Source organism: Fukomys damarensis, unplaced genomic scaffold (assembly GCF_012274545.1).
Source record: "Fukomys damarensis isolate Sample0158 unplaced genomic scaffold, DMR_v1.0_HiC HiC_scaffold_17, whole genome shotgun sequence".
Lineage (NCBI taxonomy): Eukaryota > Metazoa > Chordata > Mammalia > Rodentia > Bathyergidae > Fukomys > Fukomys damarensis.
Genome location: NW_022900929.1, coordinates 74,721,288 through 74,733,619, shown reverse-complemented (window position 1 = coordinate 74,733,619; position 12,332 = coordinate 74,721,288).

Here is a 12,332-nt window from a genome sequence, read left to right as displayed (position 1 = left end):
GTGTTCCAGCTCCTGAGTGGAGGTGGCCCTGCTTTCAGTATTTTTAGTACAGTCTCCAGGTTGAGACCTGTTCCCCCGAAATGGACCAGCTGCACTGTGCCCAACTCAGGCCCATTGCCAGCAAGGCTGTGGGTCATGTTGCTCAAGTGAACACTCCAGCCGGGCGTGGTGGCTCACACCTGTAATCCCAGCACTCGGGAGGCTGAGGCAGGAGGATCACTGAGTCTGAGACCAGCCTGGGCTACACAGTGAGTTCCAGGTCAGTCTCAACTGCACAGTGAGACCCTGTCTCAAGACAAATAAAAAAATCAAGTGAACACTCCAATTTGACTCTGAAACAAGCACAATTTAGCTAAATTTTTCTTCTTAGCATTCATATTAATTGTTCCATCATAATTAGTACAGTGTTCCTAACGGAATTGGAATTTTAGGCAGTTTTACCCTTAGATGTAAGATTAGTTCCGTGGTTGGTTTCATCTTGAACACTGTCCAGTCTCCAGATACCTGGCAAGCTTGCTGGCCCTAAGCCAAAGCCCCAAAGGAAACTGAGCACCAGGTTCACCCTGAGCTCAGTGCCAGCCAGGCTTCAGACATGACCCACGGGCTTCGGGCGCGGAGGTGGTCTGTGGTAGCAGCAGGTGAGTGTGAATCAGAGAAGCCGTGGCCTCCTTGGTGTGAATTCTCCACGCACCCAGGCTGGCCATCGAGGTCCCACTTACAAAGAGTGCCGTGGAAGGCCTGACAAACTATGCACTTTGTTAAAACATTTGTGAAGACTTCTGCAGTCTAGGGCGGTGTCGATTTCAGTAAATGCAACTCAATTGAAATGCACCAGTGTGTCAGCTTAGCCTGGAAGACACTGTATGTTTGGAAAGCATACACGTCTCTGAATGAATGTGTTACTAAATAAGCCATATCAAGTTTAGGAAAACTGTCTATATACTCCCCACGTCCCCTCCAAAACCAGGTATTTTGCACATGACTGATTGATCTTAGAGAGATTTTGACACTGGTTTTGTGTAAGATCAGAGTGTGTGTATATGTTCTGTATTTGCAATTTTCAAACTGTAATTTCCTATATGTTTATTAAATAAAGTGTTGTTTTTGCCATGTGATTTATTAAAAAATAAAAATGTACAGTCTGTTCCATTTTTGATCTTTTCATTACTCACAGGCCTTAAAACCCTGTTAAAAACTGTTGGGAAATGCACTGGTCCGTCTAGCTCTAGTCTCTGACAGTAGTACTTCTTAAGTGTTGACCAAATAAACCTGAAAAAGATCTTCCAGGTAGGACGTAAGGAAATACTCAAACGGGGGGGTGTAGCTCAGTGGTGCCACCACCTGCCTCACAGGTGCAAGGACCCGAGTTCAACCCCCGGTACCAAAAATAAAAGGAAATACTCAAAGGACCCTTCTGTGTCAGCCACTTGTAACATCCCTCCAGTCCAAGGGACAGTGGAGGAGGACAGAAGCCTCAAGCAAAGAACCCTACTGTCTCCCCAGCAGTGCAGGTTCGTGAGGGGACTCCTCAGGCCGAGCTTGCTCTGCCCATTTTGTTCGCCCCAAGGGCTAAGAATGGTGACTTTTTTTTTAATCAATGAAATAAGCATCAAAGAGATTGAAGCAGGAATGATCACCATGAGTTCAACGCAGCCTACGCTACATGGCAAAACCCAGTTCGAAAAAAAAATCGGCGAAATAGTCATATTTGATGTTAGATTCTGGAGTCCATAAAATGTCACAAGAACACAGCACATTGGCCCGATGCCTCATCCACGATTGCTTCCCCGCGGTGGGCAGGGCTGAGCTGACAAATTGCAGTGCTCACTGCTGGGATTTTATAGGCAGATGGTGACACCAGCCCCAGGCCACTGGGTTGCCAGAGCTGTGGTCCCTTCCTAGGCGTTTGTCCTTCCAAGGTTAGGGGAGAAATTAGCACGACTTCAGATAGCTGTGTGTCTGTGCCTCACACCCATCAGGACGCCAGGATCACAATGGATGCTGTCCACATCATAAATTTAAAATGTACACAGTGTACCTTACATAGTGCATGGCAATTGGGAGCTCACAAATGAAAAATAACATTTTACCTGATAGATTAAAAAATGGTGGTCATGGACCAGGGATTTAGCTCAGTGGTGCCGCCACCTGCCTCACAAGCAAAGGTCCTGAATTCGATCCCTGGTACCAAAAAATAAAAAATGGTGCTCAGGCTTTTAATATGTTCTTTAAATTTTTCAAGTTACCTAGGAAAGGCCTTGGCTATAGGTGCAACAGGGTAATATACTTGTCGGGAATTATACTAATAAATACAGAGCTATTAATTACCTAGCTATATTTCTATTTTGACGTATCGGGTTTGGGGAGGTGGTTTTGGTTTCCCTTTGGTCCATGTCATATTAAAATGTTTTGGGGCTACATTCTTACAAGCTCTTATTTATGCTAGGCTTTTAGCTTTAATTGCTGGTTCTTACATTTTTGAGATGGTCTCATTGTGTAGTCCAGGCCGGTCTTGAACTCACTGTGATGCTCCAGCCTCCTGAGTGCTGGGATCACAGGGATGGGCAACCATGCCTGGCCTTACCTCATATACGTGAATAATTTTTTGTTTTGTTTTGTTTTTTGAGACAGGGTCTCACTATGTAGTTGAGACTGACCTGAATAATATTTTGGATTGTATTTTCACTTCAGCCATGGTTTCATTAGAATGGCTAGAAGCTGTGAAATGCAACTAAGAACAAAATAAAGAGTAATAGGAAGTACGGGAAGGGGATTGGAGGTGGACAAGGGATCGAAGCGTTCTGTACACAGACCAACTCCCCTCAAGGAAAGGAGATGCTGTGCACCACAAACATGCACCAGTGCAAGGAAAATGTAGGAAAGACGAAGCCTTAGGGCTAAATATAATCTGCACCAATCGTGCTTAGGTTAGGGGGTTTGGAAATCCAGCCTCTGAACTATCACCAGCGATAGCATTTCCAGGCAGCATTCTGGCTTAACGGACGCTTGTCTGACTCAGAACATTATAAACTGCACAGTCTGGCCACTGGTGTTTTACCCAGTGACAAAGACTTTTTTTTTTTTTTTTTTGATGGTACTAGGGAATGGAACCAATGCCTTTGCACTGAGCTACATCCCCACCCATTTTATTCTGAGACAGGGTCTAAGTTACGTGGCTATATACCCTCAAGCTTGTGATCCTCCTGCCTCAGCCTCCCAGAGTGCTGGGATCACAAGTGTGAGCTGTGAATCCCAGCTGATACTTTGCATTACCAAGTAAGTAGCGTCCACGTTTCTTATCCTGGACTTTGCAAAATTTTGTTCTGGTTTGATTTCAGATTCCTACTGTTTTGCTTGCTAGTTTCTGTGTATTGCTTGTTGGAATTGGTTTTGTTTTTTACACTTTTGTTAAAAAGTACACAGAAAAAATTTTATGGATTGGGCTTTTTTTCTTTAGTATACACTGTGGGGTTTTTTTTGTTTTGTTTTGTTTTGTTTTATGTACCAGGGATCAAACTCAGGACCTTGTACTTATGAGGCAGGCACGCACCACTGAGTTAAACCCCCGCTCCCTATGTTGTGTTTCTTGATATGAGAGAGGGATTTTTTTAAATAGGGAATTATTTTAGACACTGAGCCCTAGAAAAAGATACTATTGTCTGCTCCTTGGCTTCAGGATTTGCAGATCTGAACCCACTCTAGCCTTATCCCCGCTGCCATTCCAGAGGAAAACTGCTGACAGGTTTGGGTTTTGGTTTTTGAGGCAGGGTGTCCCCATGTGGTCTCCCAAGCTGGCCTTGAATTCACTATGTACCCCAGGCTGGTTTCGAACTCGCAGATCTTCCCCCTCAGCCTCCTGATCAATCACGGGCTACCCATGTCTGAGTCACAGTCCAGGGAATGTCTGGCTTGGGATAAAGGACCTGGGAGGCTAGGGTGAGGCTCAGGCTCGTTTTCTGGCAGAAAAGGCAAGGAGTGAACCTTGCTTCCAACAGACGGCAACCAGTTCTGTTTCAATTTCAGTTTCCCAGAACACAAACCCGATCCACCCTCCCCTTATGTAAGACTTTTCCAGAGCCCTGCGTATTTTTAAAAACTCCTAAGACAAAATGTTACATAATTCACAGTGCATGAGCCGTTGATCTATATATATTTGGTGCTAAAAGCACTTCTCATCTCTAAGAGACTGTGGGAGCAAAACTGGGACGTCGCAAAAAGTCAGCTCTCTTGTCCGGAAATGGCTTTTCTAAAATGGCAGACGCTACGTCCAAACGCCATCCATCCCCTGCTCAACTAAAAACTGGCCTGGGAGGGCCACACCCCACACACTATAGAAGAAGAAACTGCTGCGGATTCTGTGAAATAAATGAGGAATAAAACGATGCAAGGTCTTGAAGCGTTCGGAGCTCCACCTGCAGATGCATGGCCCTCAGCTCCCATGACAGAAGGTGTCCAAAGCGGACCTGGGGAGGAGCCCGCAGGAGGAACCCTCTCCGCTCCTGACGCTGCTGTCAGCTTCTGCATAACCGGGGAGCAGCCCTCTCTCCCTCACACTGTCTCCACTCCAGAGGGAGCCCTGAGGAGAACGTCACAAGCCTCCCCGGGGTCGGTGACTCGGCCGGGGCAGGGACAGACGGTCACAGCCCACTCTCCGAGGCAGTCGCCGAGAGCCAGGCGCAAAGCCAGAGTTACTCAGCGACAAACCCGTCCCGCACTCCTCCTCCACTCACTCAGCCCTGACAGCACAGCCGGACCACACGGCCCCTGTCGCTGGCCACCGCGTGGCTCCCAGACACTCAGCTGCACTCAGGAGCTCCCGCTGGTCTCAGCTGAGTCTCGAGGTGGAGGTGCTCAAGCCACGCGGCTGCTTGTGCTGCATCCCCACTTGGGGCACAGAGCACCACACTGCCTGCCGGGTCTCCTTGTCCCGTGCTAAGGCTTCAGAAGGGCACTGAACTCTCCTGTGCTTCAGTTTCTCTATCTGTAAAATGGGTACACAGCACTCGCGGTGGTGCACGCCTGTAATCCCAGCATGTGGGAGGCTGAGGCAGGAGGATCACCCGGAGTTCAAGGCCAGTTTGGGCTACATAGTAAGACCTAGTCTCAAAAGCAAACAGACAAAAGCCCTAAGAACTCCACTCCCATTGCTGCCTAACCTCTCTCCTGTAATTTAACTGAAGCCCTATCATTGAGCTGCTTGCCCACGAAATCCTGGACTGGTCATCTCCCAGGTGCAAAGAACTGGGCTTTATACTTAGGATACTGCAGTGTGTGACACTGCAAGTTTTTAGGCTATTTTTCCTTTTTTGAGACTCACTCCGTAGTTGAGACTGACCTAGAACTCACTATGTAGCCCAGACTGGTCTCGAACTCAGCGATCCTCCTGCCTCAGCCTCCTGAGTGCTGGGATTACAGGTGTGAGCCACCACGCCTGTAGGGTGTTTCTTCATGCCTTTGTTCTAAGATTAAACATCAAAATTTAGATACTTTTTGAAACACCAAGACATAACTAATGGCGATGATACCAGGATTCCCCACGGGGAATGTGGTCACGCCAAGCTGGCTCCTGGTGACTCCATCCGTGCTCCAGCACGTTTGTCCTTCACAAAAGATTCTAAGAGATGAACCAATAATGTGATGCGCTTTTTTTGGTACCGGGGATTGAACTTGGGTCCTTGCGCTTCCAAGGCAGGCCACCGAACTGCTGAGCTAAATCCCCAGCCCAATGTGATGCTTTTTAATGTGAAATTGAGAAAGAGCTCACACTACTATCAATGTCTTGGTGGATTTTTAAATCACAAATCTCTATTGTACTGGCCAAAGCATTTAACTGAGCTCACACAAATACCTTGGGTTAGGAAGTGTGTGTGGGGGTACTGGTCCCAGCTTTGCTAAGTCTTTCTCCAGGGACACAGTACTGTGATTCTGGGTGTCCATGTGGCTGTCTGCATAATAACAGTAGCAACAATAATAAACATCGAGTGCTATGCAGAGTTGTAAGGACTTCTGGATGTTAACTCAGTAAACCCAAACAGCCCTGGGAGTGTTTGTTTCTTGAGACAGAGACACATTATGCAGTTTAGGCTGGCCTTGAACTCACTATGTATCCCAGGGTGGCCTCAAACGCTCAGAGATCCTCCTGCCTCAGCCTCCCTCCATGCTGAGGTCCATCCCCAGCCCCTTTCTTTCTGTTTCAAGACAGGGGCTTTCTAGGTCACTACGTTGCCCAGGGAGAACTCCAACTTGAGATCCCCTTGTCCCGGCCTCCCGAGGGCTGGGTTCCAGGCATGCACCACTCCACCTAGCTTCTCAGCTGTTTATTTTGTAACAAGGTCTGAACTTCCTTCAGCCTCTGTTCTTCAGCCATACAGGAGAATAATATACCGCATGTCATGGGGCTGCTTTCGTCCTGAACCTGCATACACAAAACATCTAGTACATTCTCACCGCTCAGGAAAGATCTCTTTCCCCACCTCTCCCGCAGGAGGAAGAAACTGCCCCATCCCGCCCAGACACGTAGTTAATGCAGTTCAGTTCAGGGAGATTCTCTCATCAGGAGTTAATCTAAGGATGGAAGGAAGCTCACGGTTTTAGACCAGGCCATTTCCTACATACCAGCTTCCCCAAAGCAGTAAAAACCACCCAGAGGTGAATCCAGGTTGGCTGGTGTGACCTACAGCAGCTCCTTGACCTCTCTGGGCTCAAACTTTTCACTGATGAAGTGAAGGGGAAGGGGTGGTCCTATTTGGTGGGGGGCAGGGACAGGGTCTTGCTATGCAGTCCAGGCTGGCCTTGAGCTCACTATGGACTCTTGGCAACCCTCCTGCCTCAGCCTCCGGAGTGCTGGGATAACAGGCACGTGTCACCACACCTGGCAGTGATCAGGATCCTAGGTCAGTGGGGAGAATGAGAACAGATCATGAACGCTAACACCTGGGCTGGGCGTTCCCCAAAGGCGCAGATATGGGCTCCGTCCGCTTTCCTTTGCCTCCCGGGCCTGGCCAGGAGCTTTACAGATGCTCTGCGACCAGTCCCAAACCCCAGACCTAAGAGGTGGCACTGTCCCGGGGCGCGCTGTGTCCCGGGGCGCAGGCGCAGTCGGTGGCTCCCGCCCTAACTCTTCGGAAGCCCCTGGGTGCGATGCCCCGACGCCTCTTCTCAGGGACCAAAGACGACGACGGGCTGCGGTCTGCGTCCCCAGGGCAGCTCGGCCAGCCCCGCCGTCCTTCCCCACTCCTGAAACCCCAGCTCCCCAGGGCCGCACACCCCCAAGCCCTCGAGATTCTCACCTGGCAGCCAGGGAGGCAGAGGCCTCGTCCCTCGGGCAGCCGCCGGACCCCAGACAGACGGGACCCCATTTCCAGGCACGTCGGCTTCCGTCACGGCTCACACCCGGGTTCCCCAAAGCCTGCTGCTCACACGCGAGACTTCCGGCCGGCCGTGCTGAGAGCAGGCCTGGCGGAAGCGCTTCACTGGGGGCGTGGCCGGAAGAGCTCATCTCCCGGCTACGCCCCTACTCTTCACTTCCGGTGCACCATGTGGTCAGCAGCTTTCTTCCGCCAGACCCTTCCGCCCTGCGGCTTCTGCAGGAATGAGCCGATCATGCAAAGACTGAACCTTCTAACACACGAGCCCAATTAAACATCTCCCCATGTTCGCTGTGGTTGTTAGGTGCGTCCCAGTGATGGGGAGCGACTGAGGCAGACTCGCCTCCCGCCTCCCAGCGGACTTTAACATTGATTTCCCATGTGCAGTCTTCTGACCTCCAGAACCCGTCTTGGTCCATGCTCACCTGGCCCCCGTCCCATCCTCAGTGACTTTTGCAAAGTTAGCTTCGATTCACGCCTGCAATCCCAGCACTCTATGAGGCTGAGGAAGGAGGATCGCGAGTCTGAGCCAAGCCTGAGCAATTTAAGGAGACCCTGTCTTCAAAAAGGCTGGGACTGCAGGCCTGGGCTGAGGCCCTGAGTTCAAACCCGTTACGGCACACACTCTCACACACGCCCTCGTGCTCACAGGTAGGCCTCAATTCATCTTTGCTCAGTGAATAAATTAAGGTTTTAGGCCAAGAGTACAGAATTGCCCTGTACAGAATCACCAGAGTCATAATGACTCTAGAACTCAGCTGTTTCATGTGGTAGCCATCAGCTACATTTTGCCATTTAAATTACTATCGATTACAATTAAGTCTTCTGTGTGATCTAATCATTACATTCTTAGGTATGTCCCTCCCTGGGAAAAATAAAAGCATATATCTGCAAAAATAGTATAATGAAAAAAAAAAGCTAGTATAATGGTGTTCATAGCAGCTTTGTTTTCAATGGTTAAACACTAGGAAAATACCAGATGTGATTGCACAGGACAGAGAGAGGAGGTTCACAAGTTTAAGCTCAGCCTTAGCAACTTAGGTCTGTTTCAAGTAAAAAATAAAAAAGGGCTGGGAATACAGCTTAATGTGAAGAACCTGGGTTTAAACCCCAGTTACCCCCCAACACAATTCATCTGCAGATGAACACATCAACAAACTGAGGTATTTCCATACTACCGATCAACAAAAAGGAATGAACTACTGATACCATACAACAACATGGGCACATCTCACTTATGCAGAGCTGAGTGACAGATTAAAAAATAAATACCATCAGATTCCATTTATCCAAACTTTGTGAAAATGCAATCTAATCAGTTGTGACTGAAAGTAGGTCAGTTTAGGGGTGAAGATACAAAGATACTGGCGGGAACTTGCTTTTAGGGTCATGAATATGCTCACCGTGTGCTCTGGAGGGACGTTGTGGTTTAGATCTTAACGTCCACCAAAAGGCTTATGGGCTCGGAGGCGGGGCTTTTGGAAGTGATCAGATCACAGGTGCTCTGCCCACGGTGGATTAGCACCCGGATGAGCTCACAGCCAAACATGCTTTTGGGAGAGAGCCTCGCCGGAAGAGGTGGTCACCAAGGTCACAGTCTGCAGGGAAATCTCCCTCCCCAGCTCCTCCCTTATCTCCCTGCTTCCTGGTTGCCATGAGGCAGGCACCCTCTCCTCTGCCAGGCCCCTCTGTCCACGCTGTTTCTGCCTTGGAGCCAGCTGACCATGGACTGAATCCATGATCCAAAATAAACTCTCCTTCAAGTTGTGGCTGTTGGTATTGTGTCCCAGGAAGAATGACTAGAACATAGTTTCATGGCAAACCCATGTCCTGAAACTTATCGATTTTTTTTTTTTTTTTTTTTTTTAGTTGAGACTGACCTGGAACTCATTATTTGGCCCAGGCTGGTCTTGAACTCACAGCGATCCTCCTGCCTCAGCCTCCCTAGTGCTGGGATTACAGGCATGCGCCACCACGCCCAGCATCAAATTTTACTAAATATCCATAGAATAATATGTGTCACTTACATCTCGGTCAGAAAAGAGAGTTTACAAACCCATAGCCAGACCTGCTTCAAAAACCAAGAGAGAAGCCGGGGATTTGGCTCAGAGTTTCCACCACCTGCCTTGCAAGCGCAAGAAAGGACCCAAGTTTGATCCCCAGTATAAAAAAAAAAACAAAAAACAAAAAAAAAAAAAAAAAAAAAAAAAAAAAAAAAAAAAAAAAAAAAAAAAAAAAAAAAACAAGAGAGAGAAAAAGGCGAAGGCCACACTGACCAGGCAGTGTACAAGGGCAAATTACCATCAAGCATTTCCTTTATTTGTTGATTTATTTATTTTTGAGGCAAAGTCTCACTGTGCAGTTCAGATTGCCATTGAACTCTCTGTGAAATTCAAGCTGACCTCGAACTCATGAAGGTCCTCCTGTCTCAGCCTCCCTGAGTGTTGGGATTATAGGTGTTTGCCACCATGCCTGGCTCATTCTGCAAATATTAAACTAAGTAGCCCTTTAAATCCTGTATTGAAAGTCCAGTGTTGGAAGGCTCTGAGAAACTTACTTCAGGGATATGGGGGCTGCTTTGAATGATCTACTCCACTTTCTGGGGGGATGATTTGGCAGAGTTTATAAAATAGAGCATGAAAATAGCTGAGCTCTTTGGCCAAATCATTCTGCTCATGGAAATTTTCCCCACATAAATAATTCAAGGGGTATAAAAAAAAGCCAAAACAAAATGTTGGCCTAGAACAAACATTCTCAGGAGGAGGACAGGAAGGCCCACTCCCTGGTGAGAAGATGCTGGCCTTGAACTTGAACTCATGGAGATCCTCCTGCCTCAGCCTCCTGAGTGCTGGGATCACAGGTGTGTACCACCATGCCCAAGTGAGCTATCCATATTGTTGCTACTAAGAAGTACAGCTGTTTGTCTGCTGTTAGGTATTGTTTTGCAGCACCTCACTGCAATTTGTTTATGCTGCCTGTACTTTGGGGCCGTTAGAATGCTTGCATTAGTCAGCCGTCAGCACAAACACTGAGCAGCCCAGACCCGCATGCATGTGCACGCATGCACGCACATCTGCTGGGGGTATGCCCAGGGTTGCCGGGTCACAGGGTCGACATGTGTGGAACTTTCTTCTAATGTGGAACACTTTTCCAAAGTCGTATAACGTGCACACACACCCCCGCCCCTGGCAGTGTCTGCGAATACCCGCTGCCAACTCACCTCTGTCAGGCTCAGATTGAACCACACTGGAGGGGTTGTTCTGGTGACTCTTGGTGATTTTAATTTGCATTTCTTTAAAAATTAAAAAGGGAAAGTGGAGGGACGCCCCCTCGTGGGCAAAATTGGAATTACCCGGAAGGCTGTGTTTTGGTTTTTTTCCTCAAGGGAGAGGGGCGGCCACTATACAAAGTGCAGGGTGCGTAGGTTCCTGGGATCTCCTCCACCTCATTTCAAGAGGCTAAAAGTTAGGAGTTAAACATCTCTAAACACCTATAACAAGTTGTCCCTCTAAGTCTTTCCCCCTTTTCTTCGTAGAAGAAACAGCTCATATTTATTTTTACGTATTAACATACTTTAATATGTCATGTATATAATAAACGTGACGATTTACCCCTGCTTTTATGTGTGTGGTTGCTGCTGCTCAAGCCCTGGGCTCATGCGTGCCAGTGAAGCGCTCGATGCCTGAGCATACCCAGGTCCTGAGGGTTTCGGTGAGCGGCTAGGAGCCCGCCCAGAAGCCAACACAATCGCTTGCACCTGCTGCTTCCATACCTTTAACCGTTTTTTTGTTGTTGTTGTTGTTTTTTGGTACTGGAGATCGAACTCGGGTTCTTGCGCTTGCGAAGCAGTCACTGGAACCACTGAGCTAAATCCCCAGCCCCCCTTTAACAGTCTTTGAGACAAGGTCTCCATATACAGCCCAGGCTGGCCTTGAACTCACTGTATAGCCCAGGCTGTCCTCCAGTTTATGGCGATCCTCCTGCCTCGGCCTCCGGAGTGTTGGGATTACAGGCCCGCGCCACCACCGCCACCACTGACCAGCTCCTTGTCACCTGCATAAAGAGGCCTCCAAGCAAGTTTCTGTCTTATTCGAAAGAGACCAGCAGATGGCGTCCTGTCCCTGCGCTGAATTTCAACTATCCTTGAGAAGTGTTTTGTAAACGGAGGGACAGGGAAACAGCTAGAACTCGACCTGTCTCTAGAGGAAGAAATTGCTCCAACAAAATAAAGGAACAGAGAGGGCTTCACCAAAGGCTGGAAGGCGACCCACACAGCCCCGGAGACAGGCAGGGACCAAGGGGCACCTAGGACCACGCCTGGGAGGGGACCCACGGACGGAAGCCAGGCAGCATAGGACACCGTGCATGTCACTGACACCCTCACAAGTGAAGACAGGGTAACACAGCAGCCACTTCCCCGACTTCCTCCCTTGACTCCTCTTTGCAGTTTTCTTTTCATTATATTTTGGTGTTTTTTGAGACCAGGCTGGCCTTGAACTCTTGGCAATCCTCCTGCCTCAGCCTCCTGAGTGCCGGGATTACAGGCGTGTGCCACCACACCTGGTTTAATTATACTCTGTGATTGCTCAGGGCTGACAGGGTGTGAATTACCAGTCACACTTAACAGCGCTGGCAACATGGAAATGTCCAGGTCCTATGGCCTGGGGCGCTGCCCTCCCTCTGGCTCCTCCCAGACAAGGCCTGGGCTGCAGCAGCCAGGCTGCGGCTTAGACAACCTGCTGGCCCTCTCCGCCCTCCTCTGCCCTGCACCCCGGCCCGGCTGGCTGAAGCAGGGAATGCCAGAGCAGAGCACCCCACAAACAAAGGGGTCCCGGGCAGCTCAATTGGTCCTAACGCAGGCGACCCCTCTCCGGCCCAGAGACAGAGCAGGAAGCGCCGGGCGGACCCAGCGACTGCACGAACGCGGAAGCGGGGCCGCGCTCACTTCGGGACCGGGCGGGGCCG